At 39.4% G+C, this 23,301-nt stretch overlaps 1 protein-coding gene across 2 annotated transcripts in view; it reads left to right on the top strand.

The window, feature by feature from the left end:
- The first annotated feature begins 203 nt into the window (after positions 1-203).
- The window catches only part of PTPN12 (protein tyrosine phosphatase, non-receptor type 12), a 112,918-nt gene continuing 89,820 nt past the window's right edge, over positions 204-23,301 (top strand). For both annotated transcript variants that reach the window (XM_011927716.1, XM_011927713.1), the window contains exon 1: positions 204-275. The gene's annotated coding sequence lies outside the window, so the exon portion shown is untranslated. The remainder of the gene's footprint in view (positions 276-23,301) is intronic.

The raw sequence follows: 23,301 nt of genomic DNA, 5'->3' as shown, positions 1-23,301 counted from the left end.
CCTCCTTTCTTCTCCCATGTTCGCGACACCCGCGCGGGCGCCCGGGACGCCAAGGGAGCGGCCGCGCGGCCGAGCCTGCAGCCTGCACCGCGGCTCGCGACCACCTATTGTTTACCCGGCCGGGAGCCGGAGGCTAGTGAGGTGCAGGCCGGGGGGTGCTCGCGTTTCCACATCTCCCCGCCCAGTCCGCTCCTCCCAGGAGGGTCGAGGCAGAGTATCTGGCTGTGGCCGGGAGGAGTGCAGATCGTGGCTGACAGAGGAACGGGGAGATTGAGGTTGGCACTAACTCCTGGGATCCCTTTGCTTTAGCTTGTCTCAAAGCGGGCAAGGTAGGACTTCTGCCGTTTCTGGGGTCGCAATCATGATCTCCAACGCTTGGGAAAGGATTGTCCATAAGGAATCTCATGGGTTTACCTAATTTCCATTTACCCGCGTCCCGCTTCTCCTCTCCTGAGACCCAGGTTTAAGGTGATCTTGGGGTCTGGTTCAGGGGATAAGTGTGGGTGGGGGGATTATCCTGAAGGAAACCGACTTCGGACTCCCCAGGGGATATTGCCGAAGGCGGAGGGGATGTGACTATCACTTCCTATCCGGGGTGGGGGTGGGGAACTTGGGAACAATAGTCCTGGTGGGGCGGAGGCGTCGCTACGGGCCGAAGCCCTGAACTGGGAGATAACCTTCCCAGCGCCCCCCCACCCCGCCTGCGCCACCCCCCACTTTCCGCCCTCTGCTTGTGCAAGCAGGCTTGAGAGGAGGTGAAGGTTAAAAGTCTTGTTCATGAAACTGCTCTAGATACACTATTGCTCTAGTTCACTATGAGGGGGTCAGATCCGAAGGCGTGGGACCAGAAGTCGACTTCCTACGTTACCCAACCCCCGCCCCTTTTATTTTTCTGCTGGACAATGTTCCCTCTAGGGTTGTTTCCCGGCTTAGGAGGCGGTGGTTGTGGCTGCTGCTCCTACGGATATTGCGCAAGACTGGGGCGTTGGAAACCCTGTAGGTCTGGGGAATGGAAAAGGAAGTGGGACCTTGGGAAGTGGTTGCTCCTTAGTCTTGGCGGGGGTTGGGAAGGGGAAATCAGCTAGGGAAAAATTTTTATCCTGGGTAAGGTACACCTCCAAGAATAATCACTTAACTCTGAAACCTGATTATGAAAAGGATACACAGTTAATATCTGTAAAATGAATGGGCAGCAGACATTGGCTAGTTTTTATTTTTTATTTAAAAAGTACAGTAGTTTTTATGGTGGAGGTGATATGACTTAGTAGTGAATACTTTTTCACGTTTTAAAGAGACCGGTCCAGTAAAGCTTTAGCGTTAAATTTTTAACAGCTTATAAAATAGGTCTTTGACCTTACACAATATTATACTAATATCGTTGAGCTTTGTGATTCCCGCCTCCCCAGACCAATAATAGAGGATGGAAGTAAAGTTTTCTCAGTATCTTTTGAAGATTGAAAATATAAGTTAAATAATCTAACTTATTCCTTATTAAAAATAAAAATATTGCTTATATTTAAACATTTGCTCTTGATATTTAGCCTATGTATTTTTGAAAAATTACTTTTTGATCTGAAAGAGTTAAGGAAAAGAGGACATTTTCCCTTTTTACTATTGAACTTTTATTGTCTTAGTATCTTTTGAGCAATTTACAGCAATTGGATGCAGTCCCCTTTTTACTGCTTTCTAGCAAAAATAGAAGAAAATACTTTGAATATTTAAGGCGTTTAAAACTAGCTTTTTTTTTTTTTTTTTGAGACGAGTCTCGCTCTGCGCTCTGTAGCCCAGGCTGGAGTGCAGTGGTGCAATCTCAGTTCACTGCAACCTCTGCCTCCCAGAGTCAAACGATTCTCCTGCCTCAGCCTCCCAAGTAGCTGGGACTACAGGCGCAAGCTACCACACCCAGCTAATTTTTGTGTTTTTAGTAGAGATGGGGTTTTGCCATATTTGCGGGCTGGTCTCGAACTCCTCATCTCAAATGATTCACTTGCCTTGGCCTCCCAAAGTGCTGGGATTACAGGCGTGAGCCACTGTGCCGGGCCTAAAACTAGTTTTTTACCATCTTATTTTGGTTATGGAAGAAGAGATGGTGTGGTCCCTGGTCATTTCTTGTTTGCATGCTAGTCACCTTGTTATCCCTAGGCGTTTACCAGCAGGAAGGAGCATTGTTTGGTGATGCGGGCCATCAGGACAGGTGCCCAGCCTCTGAACTCCTGTACTGGAGAAGTAGCCTTAGGGTTCATGCTTTGGGGATGAGTCAGGGATTCCTATTGGAGAGTTCATTTTTCTTTCTTTTTTTTTTTTTTTTCCAGATGGAATCTCGCTTTGTCGCCCAGGTTGGAGTGCAGTGGTGCAATCTCCGCTCACTGCAACCTCCACCTCCCGGGTTCAAGCGATTCTCCTGCCTCAGCCTCCTGAGTAGCTGAGATTACAGGCGCATGCCACCACGCCCGGCTAATTTTTGTATTTTTAGTAGAAATGGGGTTTCATGGTATTGGCCAGACTGGTCTTGAACTTTGATCTGACTGACTTTGTGATCTGCCCGCCTCAGTCTCCCAAAGTGCTAGGATTACAGGCGTGCGCCACCAAGAGTTCATTTCTCAAAGACTAAGTGAGTTTCCTTTTTCTTCCATGATACCTAGGTATAGCTAGGGATTCTACACTGGAGATTTGATGACTAAGGCTATTCTTTTATAGGGCTTGGTTTTTTTTTTTTTATTTCCTGACTTGATAAGCAATAGCTGTAATTAAGGCAGCTGGTAGTTGGTGTTGCTTTTTCCCCTGACTGGAAGGCTGGAGAGGAACTATGTTCCCCTGGCATGGAAAGAGAAAAAAAGATTAGCTTATAGATTCTAATTATTATTCTTAAATTCTGATGTTGATTAAAAATGCATTTTAAAATCTTAACATTTTATGACTGAGCCTTAGAGTTAATGTAGCTGATACAACTCTGTTCCATTATAAAATAATGTTTATTTCAAATTTGGAAATTAATAGAATAATAATAATTCCTTACACTTAGACCACAGTTCAAATGAATACTCCACTTGCCTGACTCTGGTGACAATGCTCTTTTTGCTCAATCCAGCTGTCCTATGGTCCTATCATTTAAAGGCTACGTCTGTTAATATTTTGTTTTGTTTTGTTGTTTTGTTCTGTTTCTGAGATGGGGTCTCACTCTGTCACCCAGGCTGAAGTGTATGGTTGCGATCCTGGCATACTGCAGCGTCAGCCTCCCTGGGATCCCACCTCAACCTCCAGAGTAGCTGGGACTACAGGCCCGCCCCACCAAGCCCTGCTGATTTTTGTATTTTTTGTAGAGACAGGATTTCCTCATGTTGCCCAGGCTGGTTTCTAATTCCTGCCTCAGCCTCAAAGTGCTGGGGTTACAGGTGTGAGCCACCGTAGCTGGCCTACTACTTGGTGACTATTTTATATCTTAATTCCGTTTCTTTGTGGTTATTTAGGTCATTCTACTTTCTGCTGTTACATATAATAATTCTGTGATTAAAATTTTTGCTGAAACTTTTACATTTTTCACTGTTGCATAAGATAGCTTCCCGGGAGTACTAGGTAGAAGTATATAAACATTTAATACATGTTCATAAACTTGACAAAGTTTTGTCAGTTTATACAACTGTCAGTAATGTATGAGTGTTCATATTATAATTTTCTTGATCTTTATTTGATGGTTGAAAACTGGTATCTTGTTTTAACTTGAATTTCTTGATTACTATTGAGGATAGAAATTTTCCACCTGTCATTAACTTTCTATGAGTGTCTATTACTGGTCTTGGTTGTGCCCCATACTGTTAAAGAGGAGACAACTAAGGTACCCAGACTGTATAGAACTTTGTTTCCGAGATGGTTATTTGCATGTTGAAAACATGCTAATTTTGCTAATAAATTAGCAAATAGCTAATTTGTGGCTGATCCAGAATTTGATCTCAATTATCTCTACTTTTAGTGTTTACAAACTGAGAGATAAATGTATAAAGTAGAGTGGTGCACATTCATGTTTCACAGGCCTAGGTTTTATTCCACACAGACTCCGTCTGATGACTGGGGGTTGGGGAGGTGGTCCTGGACCATACTTTGAGAACCAGTGAGCTAATACATGGTAAATGATAAAGGTGATGCTGGGAAAGTTACATAGAGGTCTTTTTGTGAAGGATCTTACATCTATGCTATACTTAGATTTTATTCTACAGACCAATAATAGCAATTCTGGACAGTCTGCATTGTAACTCCTAGAGTCATGGAGAAAGTAGGGAGGTGTTAAGAAAATAGACATGCTGGCCCACTCCAGCATCATTGCCCCACCCTCACCTTCTCCAGCCTGCTCCTTGAGTTGTACTCTGGACCTTCACTTACTCAGATACGTTCTGGTAGAAAAGGTGAGAATCATTAGTCTGGGCTTCTGGAACACTGCTGAGTCTTTTAAGAAAGGTAAACAATCATTTGTGTTTTACAAAGTTGAGTCTGATGGCAGTATGACAGTGGCATTTTGGAAGCTGTCGAAATATAAGAAGTGAGATGTGAGGGCCTGAAGTGAACTGAGATGGGGAAATAGAGTATACAACACATCTGATAAGAATTAAGAAAGGAGTCTCAATGGTTCATTAGATGGGGGTATAAAGAAGAAAAGAGTATAGTATTATGACTTGCAAAATGTCTAGCTTGGTATCTGTCACCCAAGGTAGAGAATACCATTTGGTAGAATAAGGAGTGAGGGAGGAGAAACAAGTAGAGGAGACCAAACAACATTGTAGGAGGAAGTTTCAGGGGAGAAGAGGATACATTTAATTTTCAACATGTGAAAACTGCATGTTGCCTCTGAGACATCCAGTAGAAATGTAGAGCTTAAGATTTCTGACAGGATGGAGTTAAAGATGTAGGCATCATCATATAAGCATGTAGGAGATAGTTGACATCATGGGAGTGAATGAGCTTATTCCAGCAAACTTATAGAGTGACCAGCTTTAGGTTGAAGAACATCAGTCTTAAAAGAACAGCCAAAAGAAGGATATACTAGTGATTGTTCCTGAGAAGGAGTGTTCAAGGAGGAGGGAGGAGAACCAGAGATGTCAGAAAAGCCAGGGAGAGTTTCAAGAAAGGAGTTATTACCAGAGTCAAATAATGCTGGGAGGACCGGTAAGGTGAGGTTAAGAAAGTACCCATTCCATTTGGCACGTAGGAGTGCTTTGGTGACTAGAAAAAGCAGTTTGGGTTGGGGTATGGGAAGAAGCCAGATTATAGGGTGAAGGGTGGGTTTAGCGTCTTTCCATTTTTTTTTTAACATTTTGAAAGTAGAGGGTAGGAGCTAGAGGAAGACTGGTTGAAGGAGAGTGTGCCCCTCCCACTGCCTTTTTTTTTTTTTTAAGAGAGAACTAGAGAATATTTTTCATATTGTTTCTTGTCTATGTGTATATCCTCTTTTCCCTGGAAAGATATTATGTTGCAGTCTTGATAAATATAAAAATTTTCATTGTTTGTTTATTCAGTGTTGTGGCTTGCAGGTTTAAAAAAATTAATAATAGCTTTATTGAGACATAAGTACCTACCATAAGATTTACTCATTTAAAGTATATGATTCACTAGTTTTTTATTACATTGATGAAATTATGCAACAGTCACCACAATCAATTTTAGGACATTTTCTTCGCTTTCTGTACCCATTAGCAGTCACTCCCTGCTTTCCCACAAGCCCCAAGCAACCACAAATCTACCTTCTGTTTCCATAGATTTAAGTATTCTGGACATTTTATATAAATGGAATCATACAATATGTGGTGTTTTGTGACTGACTCCACCTAACATTATTTCAGGTTTCATCCACGTTATAGTATTGATCAGTAGTACTTTTGGCCTTTTTATGGCTGAATAATATTCTGTTGTATAGATACCACATTTTGTTTATCCATTCATCGTGTTGATGGGTATTTGAATTCTTTCCACTTTTTGACTAATGTGAATAATGCTACTGTGAACATTTGTGTACAAGTTTCTGTATGGACACATTTTCAGTTCTCTTGGGTATGTATCTAAGTGTGGATTTGCTCAGTCACGTGATAACACTATGTTTAACATTTTGAGGAACTGCCAGACTGTTATCCAAAGCTGCTGCACATTTTACATTCAATTAGGAGTATACGAAGGTTCCAGTTTCTCTACATCTTCACGATATTGTTGCTGTCTTTCTGATTATAGGCATCCTACTGGGTGTGAACTGGTATCTTCTTGTGGTTAGCTTGTAAGATTTTGTGTGTCGTAATTTGTCTTTCAAAACTAGAGTGAAATATTTTCCAGTCCTTGCATTTGAGCTAATCTTAGTGCTTACCCAGTGCTACTGGTTTAGTAATATGGTTTTCTTATCCATCCTTCGATGAGTATTCACCTAAACATATTTATATCTTAACTAACTTCAGAAGTGGAAGTGAACTTTTAAGTAACTCTCCAGACATAGTTCACTGAGACAGTAAACTAAAAATTTAAGCGTTCTCAAGAATTTTACTGTATTTACTTTCAAAATATATTAACTTTTTTCCATCAATATTTGACATTTAACTTGGAAAAAGGATTTTTAAAGGATGAAATTGAAAGTAAGACATTAACATTTAGATGGATGTAGGTTTTTTGTTCATATGTTAAATACTTCTGTGTTTCTATAGCACTCAGTTTGTTAGATTCATAAACATTTACATTTCTGTCTTCCCCAGACTGAAAACCTCCCAGGCTAGAGAATGGGACTTAATTATCCCCGTATCCCCATTGCTTAATATAGTGCTTGGCATTTAGTAGGCACTAATGTCCATTGCGTGTGCAGACATTGTAGACAAGCTTAATGCTGTAAGACAGATTTATTCTTCAGGTGAATTCTTCAGTGGTCCACAGGTTTGTCTTTTAGACGGCCATGAGAACTGCTTCTTCCCCTCCTACACATATATTCACGTAACTCTAGTTGTATTTTTAGTATCCACTGAAAAAGAAAATACAAGAGCTACATTGAATTCAAATATTTTAAATAAATATGATTTTATTAGCTGCAATTTCTTGAGGTAACTTCTGTACTTGTGCATCCCACACCCCATGGATAATACTTTGTTGATATTGTCTTAGAGTATTAATAAAATGTCTTCTTTTAAACTTTTGGCTTTGGACTTAATAAAATCAAGATATCATGTCATCGGTATCTCTTCAAAAAGAGTGAATTTGTGGACATTTAGAGAGTGATTACAAGTGATATCTATTGTTCTCTACTTGCCTCTAGTTTCTTTCCTCATCCAGTTCATTCAATGTATCATATTCACTTTCCTAAAATACCACTTTCAAGTGACGGCATCTGTAGGCTAATGAAAACCATACTGGTTGTACAATCAAGAGATGTGGGCTGCACTGAAAGCATGGTTTAATTTTTATTATAAAAAATATAAGTTAAAAAACTCATTGCTCTCTTTTATGACCATTACAATTATTGGAAATTTTAAATGCGTATTTGGAAAGTCAATTCAAAACATCTGATCCAAGTGCTGCTTCTACATCACCTGGAAACTTCACCCAATTTTGTAACTTTTGTCCTAGTTGAGAATCACAGGTCTATAGGATAAAGTCTGTACTTCTGAGCCTGGCATTCCAGAACCTTCTTAATATAATATCACATTACCTTTCCAGTGTTAAACTCCTATACTCTGTGGTATGTATCCTCTCTTCCCTTTGAAGTAAGCTCTTCCTGGTCCTTGAGCATACCTACTAAATGAATGAAATCTTGCTTATCTGTGGTTGTACTGTTGAACATACTTTTTCCCTCAGAAAGCTTCCCTTTTATTTATTTATTTTATGTATTTTTTTTGAGACAAAGTCTTGCTCTGTTGCCAGACTAGAGTGCAGTGGCACGATCTCAGCTCACTGCAACCTCCGCCTCCTGGGTTCAAGCAGTTCTTCTGCCTCAGTCTCCGTGTAACTGGGATTACAGGCGCCTGCCACCACACCCAGCTAATTTTCGTTTTTTTAATAGACATGGGGTTTCACCATGTTGGCCAGGATGTTCTCCCCTTTTATTTTATAAACCAGTACTTGGAAGATGAAAAAGCTAAAAATTTAAAATGACTTCACCATGTTCACCAAAAACTTGGAAGCAAAAATGTGATTAATTCTCACTTTCTAGAATAAAAATTTAGTACAATTTATCTTAAAGCACCTTTTCTCCTTTGTAAAATTTGATCTTTAATACCATAAGGAAAAAAGCCTTTCATTAGAGTTGAAAACTTGATAAGGTAAATCAGGTGATATGCAATTTCTAAACCACTAGTCTTTTCCAAATATGAGTTGAACTCCTCTTCCAGCATTTTATATTTCCTGTAGTATTTAAGTTTTTTTAGATTCATGCAGTCAAACCTTGACAATTATCTCCTTCCTTCTGAAATCACACAAAAATCTTCTTTTCATTTGTACAATATTGTGGGGTCTGTGGCTGGCGTATGGCAGATATAAGAAGCAAACAGTAGTTGCTTCCTAAAAGTTTTTTTTGGAGAAAGTGGAATGTGGACTGTATTAGTCCATTTTCATACTGCTATGAAGACCTGCCCGAGACTGGATAATTTATAAAGGAAAGAGGTTTAATTGACTCACAGTTGAGCATGGCTGGGGAGGCCTAAGGAAACTTACAATTGTGGTGGGAGGCGAAGGGGAAGCAAGGCACCTTCACAAGATGACAGGAAGGAGAATGAACGTGGGAGGAACTACCAAACATTTATAAAACCATCAGATCTCGTGAGAACTCACTATCAGGAGAACAGCATGGGGGATTATAATTACACAGGAATTATAATTCAAGATGACATTTGGTGGGTACACAAAGGCTAGTCATATTGTGGACCACATTAATCTCAGAGGCTTTGGGAAGTGTGCTAATATCTACATTTCCTGTAATAACTTTTTTTATATCTAATCGGCATTTAAAAAGCGATTCTAATAACATTTGAGTGACTGCCCTGATAGGCTCTGAAGGAATGCAAAGATTTGTCTCTGTCATCCATCCATGGTCTCTATCATTTATCCATTCATACAGAAGGTATTTATGGAGATACCAGAGTGCCCACTATGCCCTAGGTACTGTGTTTTTGAATTGGCAGTTGAAAATATGGCAGTCAGTCTCTTCAGGAAGTTTACTAACTGAAGAGACTTGTGAGAAGCAGCAGGACTTTTCCTGGGGGCAGTGGATGGGCTTCAGGGGAATCTTTGAACCCTTTTAAATTATATGTAATACTTTTTGTGTGTAAGCCCATTTTAGGGGGAAGAAAGTTCATAGCTCTTAGTTTCTCAAGGGGTTTGGGTCCCAAAAGCCTTAGAACCTATAGACTAGTGGGAAGATAAGGAGTTTAGGAGCTATACAGTCATTAATTTCTATCCTGGCCCTGCTGTGATTCTGAGCAGATTATCTAGAGAAGTTGGGGCTGTAATACATACCTGGAAAGAACAAGATAATATATGTAAAGTTTCTAACGTAGTACATAGAAGGTAGTTGAAGGAATTTGAGATGACGTATTGCTCCAATGGAAGTATATTCGGAATTTAAACTAGAGAGACAGGAGAGCCTAAATCTGCCTGAATAGATCATGGACAATTTCCACAAAGATGCTACATTTGAGCTGGTCTTTGAAGGAAGAGTTTGTCAGGTGAAATAGGTGAATAAAAGGCAATAACACTTTCACAGACTTGGAGATTAACAGAGATAGAACTGTGAGTTTTAGATGGGAAGAATAGGGTCAGTGTGTCTAAAATAAGCAAATCTAATGTACCCAAATAATAGAATTTCCAAAGGAATATCAGCTTAAATGCTATTATGAAATTGGCCTGTGTTTCTGAGCGTTTTGATGAGGAGTGTTTTGATATTCCATTATTATGGCATAGTTGTTTGCTCTTACAGTAGGACCTTTTAAAAATCGAGTCCTTGTCACATGGTAAATGTTCTTAAATCTAGTAATTTTACTTTATCTCAGGTATATAAAGTAGTACTCTCTCTGTTTACACAGTTCTTAGATGACTAGATTAGTGTTTTTCATTGGCATCTATCAGATGTTAAAAGTGCCTTGTAGAAAGAAATTACGTTTAAAAAGCCTTCAGGACTAAGGCAGCTTTTTTATAATGGTGGGTCTCTTGCTTAGTTTGGATTCCTCAGCGAATTGAGCTTTCTGTAAGATGACTCTGAAGAGATTTTGAGACTATGCATCTGTGACCAGAACCAACGTGAGAAAGGAAAAGAGTTCTAGGTCACATGCTACAAAACCATGAAGAATAGCTTTTCTAGACACCTTATTCCCCATTGTGTATGTTGGTTTTACTTCTGAAGTCATAAACTCTTTAGTGTTATAAGGAACATAAAAACTGTTTAGAAATTAAGGAGCTTATTACAGGTCTTGCCATAGAAAGGTGGCAGAACTGGGTTAGACCCAGGTTAGGAAAGCAGATGCTTTTTCTATGATATGATGCTGCTTAGGCCAACATTTTCAGTCTTACGGAAGAAGTCAATAAAGCCCCGCCCCCTGCCCCCCAAAAGAGAGCATAAATATCCTCAAAATTACCAAAAAAGTCTTCTGTCAGTATGGATTTTTGGTTGCAGCCTACTCTCAAAGTAGCTTAAGTGAAGAAAGAATTTATTGCAAGGGAATACTGCCCTTGAGCAGGTTGAAGCATCAGAACCAAGAAATAGAGAGCCTGGGTGACTCCTCTCTCCATGCCAGCCGCTGTGTCTTTCTATGGTTTTCTAGTTTCCATGTCTCTGGGGCTGCTTGGATACTTCTCTTTGCTTCTCTGTACACCTGCTTTACTCTTCTCTTACCTCTCTCTGCATTTTACTTTCACTATTTTGGCCTGCATGTGCTGAATAAAGGCATCCCTTACGGTAATCTAACCTGTCTCATTCACTTTTATCTCAGATTATGGGAAGAGCTCAGAATGACTAGAGTTGCTACATCTTGTTTTCAATTTCCGGAAGAAAATAACCAGCTTGCCAGTGAGATGGGTGTTTGTATAAGGTGGTGAGCTTATTCATATGTGTATGGAAGGAAGGAACTTTTTTTAGAGAAAGGAAGGGATGGCTTGATAACTAGGCAGGCAGCCCAAAGAGTGTCTAGTAGAGAATCCCTGAAGCAAAATTGAAAAAAAAAAAAAATTACTATTTTAAGGTTTCAGCTCCATATGAACTCCACCCACCTTCTTTCAGAGAAGGAAAAAGAAGCACAAAGAGTCCTTGTGACTTGAGAGAACCATTTGTTGGCTCTAGCAGAGCATTATTTCACGTTTACAGTTAGACATTAAACATCAGGCAAAATTTTAAGGTTTCTGTGTAGCAAACTAAAATTAAGATTATCTATGAGCTGCTTATTTATGGTACCTAATATTTAAATTATAATTTTTCAACATTAAAATATGGAACCTTCTTGCAAGGAAATCCTGTTTTAAAGTTTGGGGTTTTGTTTTTTTGTTTTTGTGTGTGTTTTTTTGTTTTGTTTTTTAAGAGATAGGGTCCTGCTTTGTCGCGCAGGCTGGTGTGCAGTGGTGTAATCATAGCTCACTGCAGCCCTGACTTCCTGGGCTCAAGTGATCCACTCGCCTCCCTCCTGAGTCGCTAGGACTACAGGCATATGCCACCCTGCCCTACTAATTTTTTTAACTTTTTTGTAGAGATGAGGTCTTACTATGTTGCCTTGGCTGGTCTCAGACTCCTGGCCTAAAGTGATCCTTCCATCTTGACTCCCAAAGTGCTGGAATTATAGGTGTGAGCCACTGCGCCTGGCCCTAAAGATCATTTTTATCAAAGTAGTCACTATGATTTACTCCGTGATCATATGTCAGAAATATATCACTATCTGAAAAACTTAACATATTTTCTTCACAGTAGATTTTGCATTATTAAAATTAACCTAACTATAGTTCTTTTAGTTCATGAATCATCTAAAATTTGTGTGTTACCATATTCATTGTGTTTGCCTGTCTATTAGCATGCCTGTCTTTGTGCCTGTGTGTCTGCCTGCCTGCCTTTGTGCCCCCCTTTGAAATTCTATTTGCCTAGTCACCTTTCTCTACCTACCCTGTCAGTTGGTTGTCTGTGCCCAAGATTTATTAATGTGTGTTAATAATGGATAGCAGAAATAGACTGGAAGGTACTTTGTAGTTTAGACATGTCCTGTAACTTACACCTAGTTGTTTGTAATTCATCTAATATAGTAAATAGATTCTACAAGGGGACTTCAAAAAGCTCATGGAAAAGTGGAATTAAGTAAATAAATGTTATTTATAAATAAATTTGTAAATAGATTAAAATTAAAAATATAAAGTTTATTTCTCAACATAAACTCTATCACTTTACTTTTATAAGTGATGATACACCAGCCATTTTGTTTATCCCTAATAATTGAGGGTCCTAGAAATGTAACCATTTCAAAGCAGTTTTTTTTACATTATTAACTGAAGAGTAATGAGTGCCCTTTAAAGATTTTTTTGAGATTGAGAAACAAAAAGAAGGCAGAAGGAGCCAAATAAGGACTGTAAGGTGGATGCCTAATGGTTTCCCATCTGAACTCTCACAAAATTGCCCTTGTTTGATGAGAGGAATGAGCAAGAGGCATTTTTGTGGGTAGAAAAGGACTCTGTGGTGACACTTTCTCGGATGTTTTTCTGCTAAAGCTTTGGCTGACTTTTTCGAAACACTCTTATAATGAGCAGATGTTATCTTTCCTTGGTCCTTCAGAAAATTAACATGCATAATGCCTTAAGCATCTCCAGAAGCTGTTGCCATAAGCTTTGCTCTTGACTAGTCCACTTTTGCCTTGACTGGACCACTGCTACCTCTTGGTAGTCGTTGCTTTGATTGAGTTTGTCTTCAGGATCATACTGGTAAAGCTATGTTTCATTTCCTGTTACAGTCCTTTTAAGAAATGCTTCAGGATCTTGATCCCACTTATTTATTTATTTATTTATTTATTTATTTATTATTTTTCATTTTGTTTTTGAGACGGAGTCTCGCTTTGTCACCCAGGCTGGAGTGCAGTGGCACGATCTCTGCTCACTGCAGTCTCCACGTCCCGGGTTCAAGCGATTCTCCAGCCTCAGCCTCCCAAGTAGCTGGGATTACAGGTGTGCACCACCACACCCAGCTAATTTTTGTATTTTTAGTAGAGACAGGGTTTCGCCATGTTGTCCAGGCTGGTCTTGCACTCCTGACCTCAGGTGATCCACCTGCCTCGGCCTCCCAAAGTGCTGAGATTACAGGTGTGTTTAAAATTTCCATTGAAAGCTCTGCTCTTGTCTGTAGCTATCTGGGTGCTATGGTTTTGGCACCAATGGAGTGGAAAGTTTGTTCAGCTTTAATTTTTCAGTCAGAATTGTGTAAGCTGAACAACTTAAGATGTCTGTGGTGTTGGCTATTGTTTATGCTGTTAATTGCAGGTTCTCTTTAGTTAGGGCACGTGACAAGATGAATTTTTTCTCAAAAATCAGTGTGGATGGTCTGCTGCTACAGGTTTCATCTTCAGCATCACCTTGTTCTTTCTTTAAAAGAGGCATCCATTTGTAAACTGCTGATATTTGGGGCATTGTCCCCATAAACTTTGCTTCACCATTCTTCCATCCAAGCTTTACCATAAATTTGATGTTTTGTTCTTGCTTCAGTTTTTTAGCAGAATTCATGTTGCTCTGATAGGGGTTCTTTTCAAACTGATAACTTATAGTTCTTAGTGCTTCAAATGAGATCCTGTTCGTCAGACAGGTTATAAGAAGTTAGTATGAGTTTATTTTGGTGCAAAAAAAATTGAAATCCATGCATAGTTTTTTTCATGGTACATATTTTCCATGAACTTTTTGAAGACCCCTTGTATGAATGCCAAGGAGAAACGTAGGGTGGGTGGATATTAGTAATAGGATTTTGCAACTGAAATAATTGAACATGTTCAAATATTTACCTCCACACCCATTCACTGACATTATTAGATGGTGCACAAAAGTAAAAAGTCTAGTTTTAAAAATTACTTTATAATTTAGATAGATTATTAAAATTTATTTATTTATTTATTTATTTATTTATTTATTTATTTATTTTTGAGACGGAGTCCCGCTCTGTTGCCGGGGCTGGAGTGCAGTGGCCGGATCTCAGCTCACTGCAAGCTCTGCCTCCCAGGTTTACGCCATTCTCCTGCCTCAGCCTCCGGAGTAGCTGGGACTATAGGCGCCCGCCACCTCGCCCGGCTAGTTTTTTGTATTTTTAGTAGAGACGGGGTTTCACCGTGTTAGCCAGGATGGTCTCGATCTCCTGACCTCGTGATCCGCCCGTCTCGGCCTCCCAAAGTGCTGGGATTACAGGCTTGAGCCACCGCGCCCGGCCAAAATTTATTTTTAAGAAACAGAGTCTGTCTCTGTTGCCCAAGCTTGAGTGCAGTGGCACAATCACAGCTCATTGTAGCCTCAAACTCCTGGGCTCAACGGATCCACCTGCCTTAGCCTCCTAAGTAGATAGGACCACAGGCATGAGCCACTGCTCCCTGGTAGATTACTTTTAAACTATATATTTTTTTTTTCAAAAATGCAACTTAAACTAAAAGTACAGGATGAATATTTAACCAGTACATTTAATTTCTTGTCATTGCTTTATTATATGCTGTTTTTGTATTGTTTACAAGGTCTCAGCATCATATGTATATTTTCAAATATGTTCTAAAATGACCTCATCATTTATTTCTCTAGTTGTTAAAGAAGGTATAGAGGTTTTATTATTTTTTTAAATGGGATGTAGGTTGGATTAGATCTATGAATTATTATTTTGCCTTTAAAACAGGTTATAGATAAGAGAGGGAAAGGTAATTTGGTGATACTACTGGGCAGGAATTTTTAAATTCCTTAATTATTAATTTAAAATTATTTAAAGAGGGTGTAAACGAAGGAATGTACAAAAGTAAAAATAGGCAGGGAAGAAAAGACCTGATGGAAGGAACATATCTTTGTCATATGTTTGATTTTAGGAATTTGAGTGTCTAGGATTATAGTGGACAGTCCAATGATATGGGTTACAACAGTTATATATGTATTAGACCTGGCCATTACTTACTGTATAATGTTGAGTACATGATTTGAACCACTCTCAGTCTTAGCTTCTTTATCTTTAAAACAGAAGTAGTTTGTAATGTTTGAATTAGTAAGAATAAAGGACACAGTGTCAGATGTTGTTCTAAATAAATGATAGGAAGGAAGCATTATTAGGGCATTAAGTGAGAAGTTAAATAAATGGGAGGGGAAAAAGGCAACACCTTGCTCTTTTTCTCTTTTGGACTTTTTTGGTGACAGACAAAAAGAATGTGTATAGTATATTTAATTATCTGAAAATACAGAGTTGAGCATCCCTAATCTGAAGTTTGAAATGCCCCTACGTCCAAAATTTTTTGAGTGCCATTATGGTCTGAGAGCAGACATTGTATATGATTGCTGTTTTAAATCTGTTGAGATGTATTTTATTGACCAGAATTTGGTCTGTCTTGGTGAATGTTTCATGTAAACTTGAGAAGAATATGTATTCTGTGATTGTTGTCTTTAGACATGCATTATATATCCCGTTGATTGATGGTGCCGTTAAGTTCAACTGTGTCCTTACTCATTTCCTGCTTGCTTCATCTGCCCATTTCTGATAGAGGAGTACGGAAGTCTTCAACTATAATAGTGGATTCGGATATTTCTCCTTGCAGTTCTATCAGTTTTGCCTCACATTTTTATGCACAGTTGTTAGATCCATACAGATTAAGGATTATAATGTCTTCTTGGAGAACTGACCTCTTTATCATGGTGTAAAGCTACCCTATCCCTGGTAACTTTACTTGCCATGAAATTTGCTTTATCTGAAATTAATAACTAGTCTCACTTCATTTTTGTGTTAGCTGATATATTTTTTTCCATCCATTTGCTTTTAATCTATGTGTGTTTGTATATTTAAAGTGGATCTCTTGTAGACAACATATACTTAGGTCTTGGTTTTTAATCCACTCTGACAATCTTCTAATTGGTACATTTAGACCATTGATGTTCAGAGTGATTACTGATAGCATTGGATTAATGTCTACCATATTTGCTACTATTTTCTGTTGCCCTTGTTCTTTGTTCTATTTCTTTTTTGTCTTCTACTCTTCTTGTGCCTTTTGCAGTTTTAATTCAAAATATCATATGACTGTCCTTAGCATGTCAGTTTTACTTCTTTTTTTTGTTGTTGTTGTTGTTCTTTTCAAAAGAGACAAGGTGTCACTTAGTTGCTTAGGCTGGAGTGCAGTGGCATGTCATAGCTCACTGTAAACTTCCGGCTCACGTGATGCTCCTGCCTCAGCCTCCTGAGTAGCTAGGACTACCAAGTGTATGCCACCAACCCTCAAGTAATGTTTTTTATTTTTTATAGAGAGAAGGTCTTACCATGTTGCCCAGGCTGTCAAACTCCTGGTCTCAAGCAGTCCTCCTGCCTTGGCTTCCCAAAGTTTTGGGATTATAGGCATGAGCCACAGTGCCCAGCTGGGTGTTTTTATTTTTTTAAATGGTTGCTCTGGCATTTGCAGTGTATGTTTCCAGCAAATCCAAGTCCACTTTCAGATAACACTGTACCACTTTATGGATGGTGAGATTACTTTATAATGACAAAATAACCCTAATTCTATCCCTTGTATCATTGCCGGCATTATCTCACTTACAAATAAATATAGACACACAAGCATACGTAAGCAAATACGTTTGCTGCTATTTTGAATAAACAGTCATCAGATCAATTAATAAGAAAAATAAAAGTTTTTTTTTTTTTTTTTTGAGACGGAGTCTCGCTCTGTCGCCCAGGCTGGAGTGCAGTGGCCAGATCTCAGCTCACTGCAAGCTCCGCCTCCCGGGTTTACGCCATTCTCCTGCCTCAGCCTCCCAAGTAGCTGGGACTACAGGCGCCCGCCACTTCGCCCAGCTAGTTTTTGTATTTTTTTTTTTTAGTAGAGATGGGGTTTCACCGTGTTAGCCAGGATGGTCTCGATCTCCTGACCTCGTGATCCACCCGTCTCGGCCTCCCAAAGTGCTGGGATTACAGGCTTGAGCCACCGTGACCGGCCATAAAAGTTTTAATTTTACTTTCATTTATTCTTTCTCTCATTTCTTCTTCCTTTCTTTATGTAAATATGAATTCCAGACTAGCATAATTTTTCTTCTCTCTAAAAAATTTATTTTAACATTTCTCACAAGGTAGGTCTGTGGCAACAAATTCCCACCCACCTCAGCCTCCCAAAACATTAGGACTACAGGCATGAACCACCTTGCCTCGCCTTAATTTTTGTTTGTTGAGAAAGTTTTTATTTCTCTTTGGTTTTTGAAGGATAATTTTGCAGGGTTCAGGATTCTAAGTTGGTGGGGTTTTTTCTTCTTAAGATATTTTGTCACTGTCTTCTTGCTTGCCTAGTTTCTGAAACACAGTCAGATGTAATTCTTATTATACTTGCTTCCCTGTAGGTAAGATGATTTTTCTTCCTCTGGCTTTTTAAACGATTTTGTGTTTATCTTTGATTTTTTGTAGTTTGAAAATGATATGCCTACATACAGTTTTTCTGGCATTTATTCTGGTCAGTGTTCTCTGAGCTGCTTGGATCTGTGGTTTGGTTTCTGACATTAATTTGTGGAAGTTTTCAATCATTATTTCAAATATTTCTTCTGTTCCCTTCTTCTCTTTCTGTTATTACCCTTATGCATATTTACATCTTTTGTAGTTGTCCCCACAGTTCTTGCATATTCTGTTCTGTTGTTTCAGTTTTTTTCTAGTCTTTTTAGTCTGCTTTTTAGTTTTGGAAGCTTTTATTGAGATATCCTCAAGTTCAGAGATTCTTTCCTCAGCCATGTCCAGTCTACTAATAAGCCCACCAACGACATTCTTTATTTTTGTTACAGTTTTTAAAAAAATCTCTAGTGTTTCTTTTTGGTTATTTCTTTGAATTTCTGTCTCTTTGCTTATATTGATTGCCCATCTATTCTTGCATACTATCTACTTTATCCATTAGAGTTCTTAGGATATTAATCATAGGGTGTTTTTTTTTTGTTGTTTCTTTGTTTGTTTGAGACTGGGTTTTGCTTTGTCTCCCAGACTGGAGTGCAGAGATGCAATCATAGCTAACTGCAACCTCCGCCTCCTGGGCTCAAGCAGTCCTCCCACCTCAGCCCTCCCCAGTAGCTGGGACCACAGGCATGTGTCAACATGCCTGGCTAATTTTTCGTATTTTTTTTTTATATACGGGGTTTTGTCACGTTGCCCAGGCTGGTCTCGAACTTCTGGGCTGGAGACCTGCCTACCTCTGCCTCCCAAAGTGCTGGGATTACAGGCATGAGCCACCCAGAGCCAAGGCCTCAGTCTTTTAGAGAGCTTGTTTATAGATTTTTGAACTATATCCTGTTTCTCAGCACCTCCCCCAGGATGGCTTGAATGACCTATAGTTGGGTATTTCCCTTACCTGATGTAAATAAGGCTCTGCTAAAACCCCAGCAGGTTAGGCTCAGGTTAAATCATTTCTCCGTAGGGCAGACCTTGTTAAGAAGAGTGGAATATTCCACCGGGCGCGGTGGCTCACGCCTGTTAATCCCAGCACTTTGGGAGGCCGAGGCTGGCGGATCACAAGGTCAAGAGATAGAAACCATCCTGGCCAACATGGTGAAACCCCGTCTCTAATAAAAATTAGCTGGGCGTAGTGGCGCGTGCCTGTAGTCCCAGCTACTCGGGAGGCTGAAGCAGGAGAATCGCTTGAACCCGGGAGGCGGAGGTTGCAGTGAGCCAAGACCGCGCCACTGCACTCCGGCCTGGTGACAGAGCAAGACGCCGTCTCAAAAATAAAAATTAAAAAAAGAATGGAATATTCTGGTGTGTTGCAAAATGTCTCCTCTTTCTCCTGCTGCTGGAAGCATGAGGGGATTTTTCTCTTGATATTTACTGTGAGAACCTGGTAGAGCTCCTGGAGGTAAAACAAAAATGTGAGGGCCCCCTCTGATTGGGTACACTTGGAGTTTTTGTTTGTTTGTTTGTTTAGAGCGGTCTCGCTGTTGTCCAGGCTAGAATGTAGCGGCACAACCTTGGCACACTTCAGCCTCAACTTGACCCTGGCCTCATGTGATCCTCCCACCTCAGCCTCCGTGGTAGCTGGGACTACAGATGTAGCTACCACACCTAGCTATTTTTAAATTTTTTGTAGAGGTGGGGTCTCACTGTGCTTGCCTAGGCTGGTCTTGAAACTCTGGGCTCAAGAGGTCCTCTCGCTTCCACCTCCCAAAGTACTTGGATTACAAGTATGAGCCACTGCACCCAGCCTCCCCTGGAGATTTTAACCCTTATAGTCGTTCCCACTATGCCTCTAGCAATTCATCAATTACAGTTCAGGTTTCTTATGGAGGTTTGTTGTGTGAGTGTTTCTGCTCTGATTACTTGTGATTCTCTGTATTCACCTTCTGTCTCTCCAGTTTGGGGGCAGCTGTTTGACCTGTGACTTCTCTTAAGGATCTGAGAAAAGTTGTTGATTTTTCAGTTTGTTTAGCTTTTTACTTGTTCTTAAGATTGAGTGACAGATTTTTTTTACATCTTTTTTTATTGTGATAAAATGTATTAATACAGAACATGTATCATTTAAGTGTACAGTTATGTGGCATTAGGTATATTCACACTGCGCAATTAGGAATCTTAAGAGGGAAAAGTCACATACTGTTAGAAGGGTCATACAAGGCTTTATAGAAAGGATTTTTAAGATGAGCTTCTATACATCAATTAAAAGAACATTTCAGTAGAAACATGAGAATATGGTATGATAATTACCGGAAGAAAAATGCAATTAAGTGCTGAACACAGGAAAAAAATCATCAACCTCGCCAATAATCAGAAAAATTGAAGTTAATCATTGTTAACTGTTGGGGGAGTAGCTACCAAATTTGATAAAAACTCAAAAATTGATAATAATTCAGAAATTGAGAGTAGCGACTGGATGTGGTGGTTCATACCTGTAATTCTAGGACTTTGGGAGGCTGAGGCAGGCAGATCACCCTGAGCTCAGGAGTTTGAGACCAGCCTGGCCAACATGGCGAAACCCCATCTCTACTAAAAATATAAAAATTAGCTGGGCCTGGTGGCGGGCGCCTGTAATCCCAGCTACTCGGGAGGCTGAGGCAGGAGAATCACTTGAACCTATGAGGTAGAGGTTGCAGTCAGCCGAGATCACGTCACTGCACTCCAGCCTGGGCAACAGAGCAAGACTCCCATTTCAAAAAAAAAAAAAGAAACTGAGAATAGCAAATATTGGTAAGGATATAGAAAACTAGTGTTTCTAGGTCCGTTAAGGGGAGGGTAAGCTGGTGAAGCCTATTTTAGAAGGCAGTTTGGCCACTTCTAGTAGAATTGATAAATGTATGTACTCTTTGACCCAGCATATCAAGTTTAGGGATCTTTCCGTAAAAATACTTGCATATGTGCATAAAATAGTATGTCCAAGTATGCAACAATTTTTGTGAAACAACCTAAAGTAGCTATTAGTAAGAAGATTTTACATAACTGGTTACCTAAAAGGAAACAGATGTGGAGGGGAGAAAGTTTTACTTTTCATTTTATACCTGTATGCAGAAGAGAGTGACATAGCAGGCCTAAGACTACTATCCTTAGAAAGGCCTGCTCACAATGTTATCCCTTGGCTGGTGTCTGGGAACTTAGACTTTTGGGAGAATTTCCATTATCCCCTGATAAGAGTGGTTCACTGTGCCCAAATTGTACAAACAATGTGGTTTATGGGCTGGGCCCAGTGGCTCAATCGTGTTGTCTCAGCCCTTTGGGAGGTTGAGGCAGGAGGATTCCTTGAGGCCAGCCTGGGCCACATAGTAAGACCTCGTCTCCACAAAATATTTTTTAAAATTAGCCAGATGTCATGGTGTGCACCTGTGTAGTCTTAGCTACTTGGGAAGCTGAGGCGGGAAGATAACTTGAGTCCATTGGTTTGAAGTTGCAGTGAGCCATGTTCATGCCACTGCACTCCAACACGGGTGGCAGAACAAGACTCTGTCTCTGAAAAACAAAAATAAAAGATAATATAGTTTATGTTGAACATATTTTTTTTTCTGGGAGTCTGGAATTTTGGTATATTGTTAGGCAGAGTGCCTGTGTAACCAGCCTCCAATAAAAGCCATGGGCACTTTATTTCTAATGCTCTTCCCTTGTGGACAACGTTTCACACATGTTGTCACAACTTATTTCTGCAGGAATTAAGAGGGTCCTGTGTAATTTCATTAGAAGAGGATTTTTGAAAGCATGTGCCTAGTTTCTTCTGGACTTTGCCTCTTGTGCCTTTCTCTTTGCTGCTTTCACTTTGTATCCTTTAGCTGTAATAAATCATAGCTCCGAGTATGGTGATATGTTGGATCACTTGATGTGTTGAGTTTTTTACATGTGTGTATTATCTGACTCCTTTATTGTGCCCATTTTCCCTTGATGGTGAAAGATTGACAGCTTTCCTTGGTAACATTGTAGGTGATATAATAAAGAAGTGAATCAAAAAGTAAGTGTCTTTAGGTATGTTATTTAGGACGAGGAGATACTACTTTAGGTAAATTATTTTAAATTACACTTCAGTTTTTCATTACCTTCATGTCAATAGGATGGTAAACAACAGTTGTTAAATTTCAAATAGGATTTTAAGTTTATGCTCTCTAATTTTATAAATTATATTACATAAACTTAATGAACTGAATGTGAAAACAGGGTGCCAGTTCACTGACTGTGTGATGTTCTGAATGGGTTATCAATGCCTATTATGTCTAGCAGACTTGCCCTGCTTTATTGAATGTGTATTTGGAAGACACTAGGCTCTTTGGGGGAAGAAAAAGAATTAGATTATTGTCTGTGAGGCAGTGAATTATAATCTTGGGTGGTGGCAGCATTGGTAGTGATGGGATAAAACGTGTAAACATGATAGGTATAAAAAGGCAGGAATGATAAGTACTATATGACTAGGACATGTTTTTGGAATATATGCCTCATTAGAGCAGGGATTTTGTCCTATTCACCTCTGTATCACTAGCACCTAAAACAGTCCCTGGGCATAGAATAGGTTAGGTGAAGTTAATGTGAAGCCAGCCGTCATCATAAAAGTGTTAATTGAGTCTGAAAAGGAAGCTCTTTTTATTATAAATATCTGAATCCAATGTGTCAGCAAACTTAAAAATATTTTTTGGGAATATCATAACAGTTAATTCATGAATAGGTCAGAGCTGTCCAATGTTATATGAATATTGTGTGACCTGGTAATCTGAGATACTTTAACGGCGCTTGCCTGCAGCTAGCTGTTCTTTTTGATACTGGATAGGACATTTAATTCTGTACAAACAACTACAGAGGGTTTCTTTCCCTTTAAAAATTTTTTTTAAATTGTGGTAAAATACATGTAACATAAAACCTATCATCTAAGCCATTTTTTAAGTGTACAGTTAAATAGTGTTGAGTACATTCACATTGTATAACCAATCTCTAGAACTCTTCTCATCTTGGAAAGCTAAAACTCTGTTCCCATTAAACCACCCTCTTTATTCCAAATTCATTCTCCTCCTTCTTCCAACCCCTAGCACCATTCTATTACACTTTCTGTCTGTATGGATTTGACAATTCTAGGTGCCTCATATAATTAGGGTTATAAAATACTGTCTTTTTGTGACCGGTGTATTTCAGTTAGCATAATGTCCCCAAGGTTCATCCATGTTGTAGTATGCGTCCAAATCTTCCTTTTTAAAGGGTTGAATAATACTGCATTGTATGTATATACTAGATTTTGTTTATCCATTTGCCCATTGCATGACACTTAGGGTTGCTTCCACCTTTTGGCTATTGTGAATGCTGCTGCTATGAACATGGTTGTACAAATATCTGTTTGAGACCCTGCTTTCTGTTCTTTGGGGTGTATACTCAAAAGTGGAATTGCTGAATCATATGGTAATTCTACTTTTACTTTTTGAGGAACCACCATACTGTTGTTTCCTATAGTAATTGCACCATTTTACATTTCACAGCAGAGCACAAGGGTTCCAGTTTCTCCATATCCTTGCCAAGACCTGTTATTCTGCCTTTTCTTTTTTCTAAATAGAGATGAAGTTTTGCTGTGTTGCCCAGACTGGTCTTGAACTCAAGTGGCACAAGTGATCCTCCTGCCTTGGCCTCCAAAGTGCTTGGGTTATAGGTGTGAGCCACTGTGCCCAGCCTACTTTGGTGTTTTTTTTTTTTTTATTATACTTTAAGTTCTAGGG

Source organism: Colobus angolensis, unplaced genomic scaffold, assembly GCF_000951035.1.
Source record: "Colobus angolensis palliatus isolate OR3802 unplaced genomic scaffold, Cang.pa_1.0 Scaffold74, whole genome shotgun sequence".
Classification (NCBI taxonomy): Eukaryota; Metazoa; Chordata; class Mammalia; order Primates; family Cercopithecidae; genus Colobus; species Colobus angolensis.
Note: the sequence above shows the minus strand (reverse complement) of the source record. Positions and strands in the feature narration are given on the sequence as shown.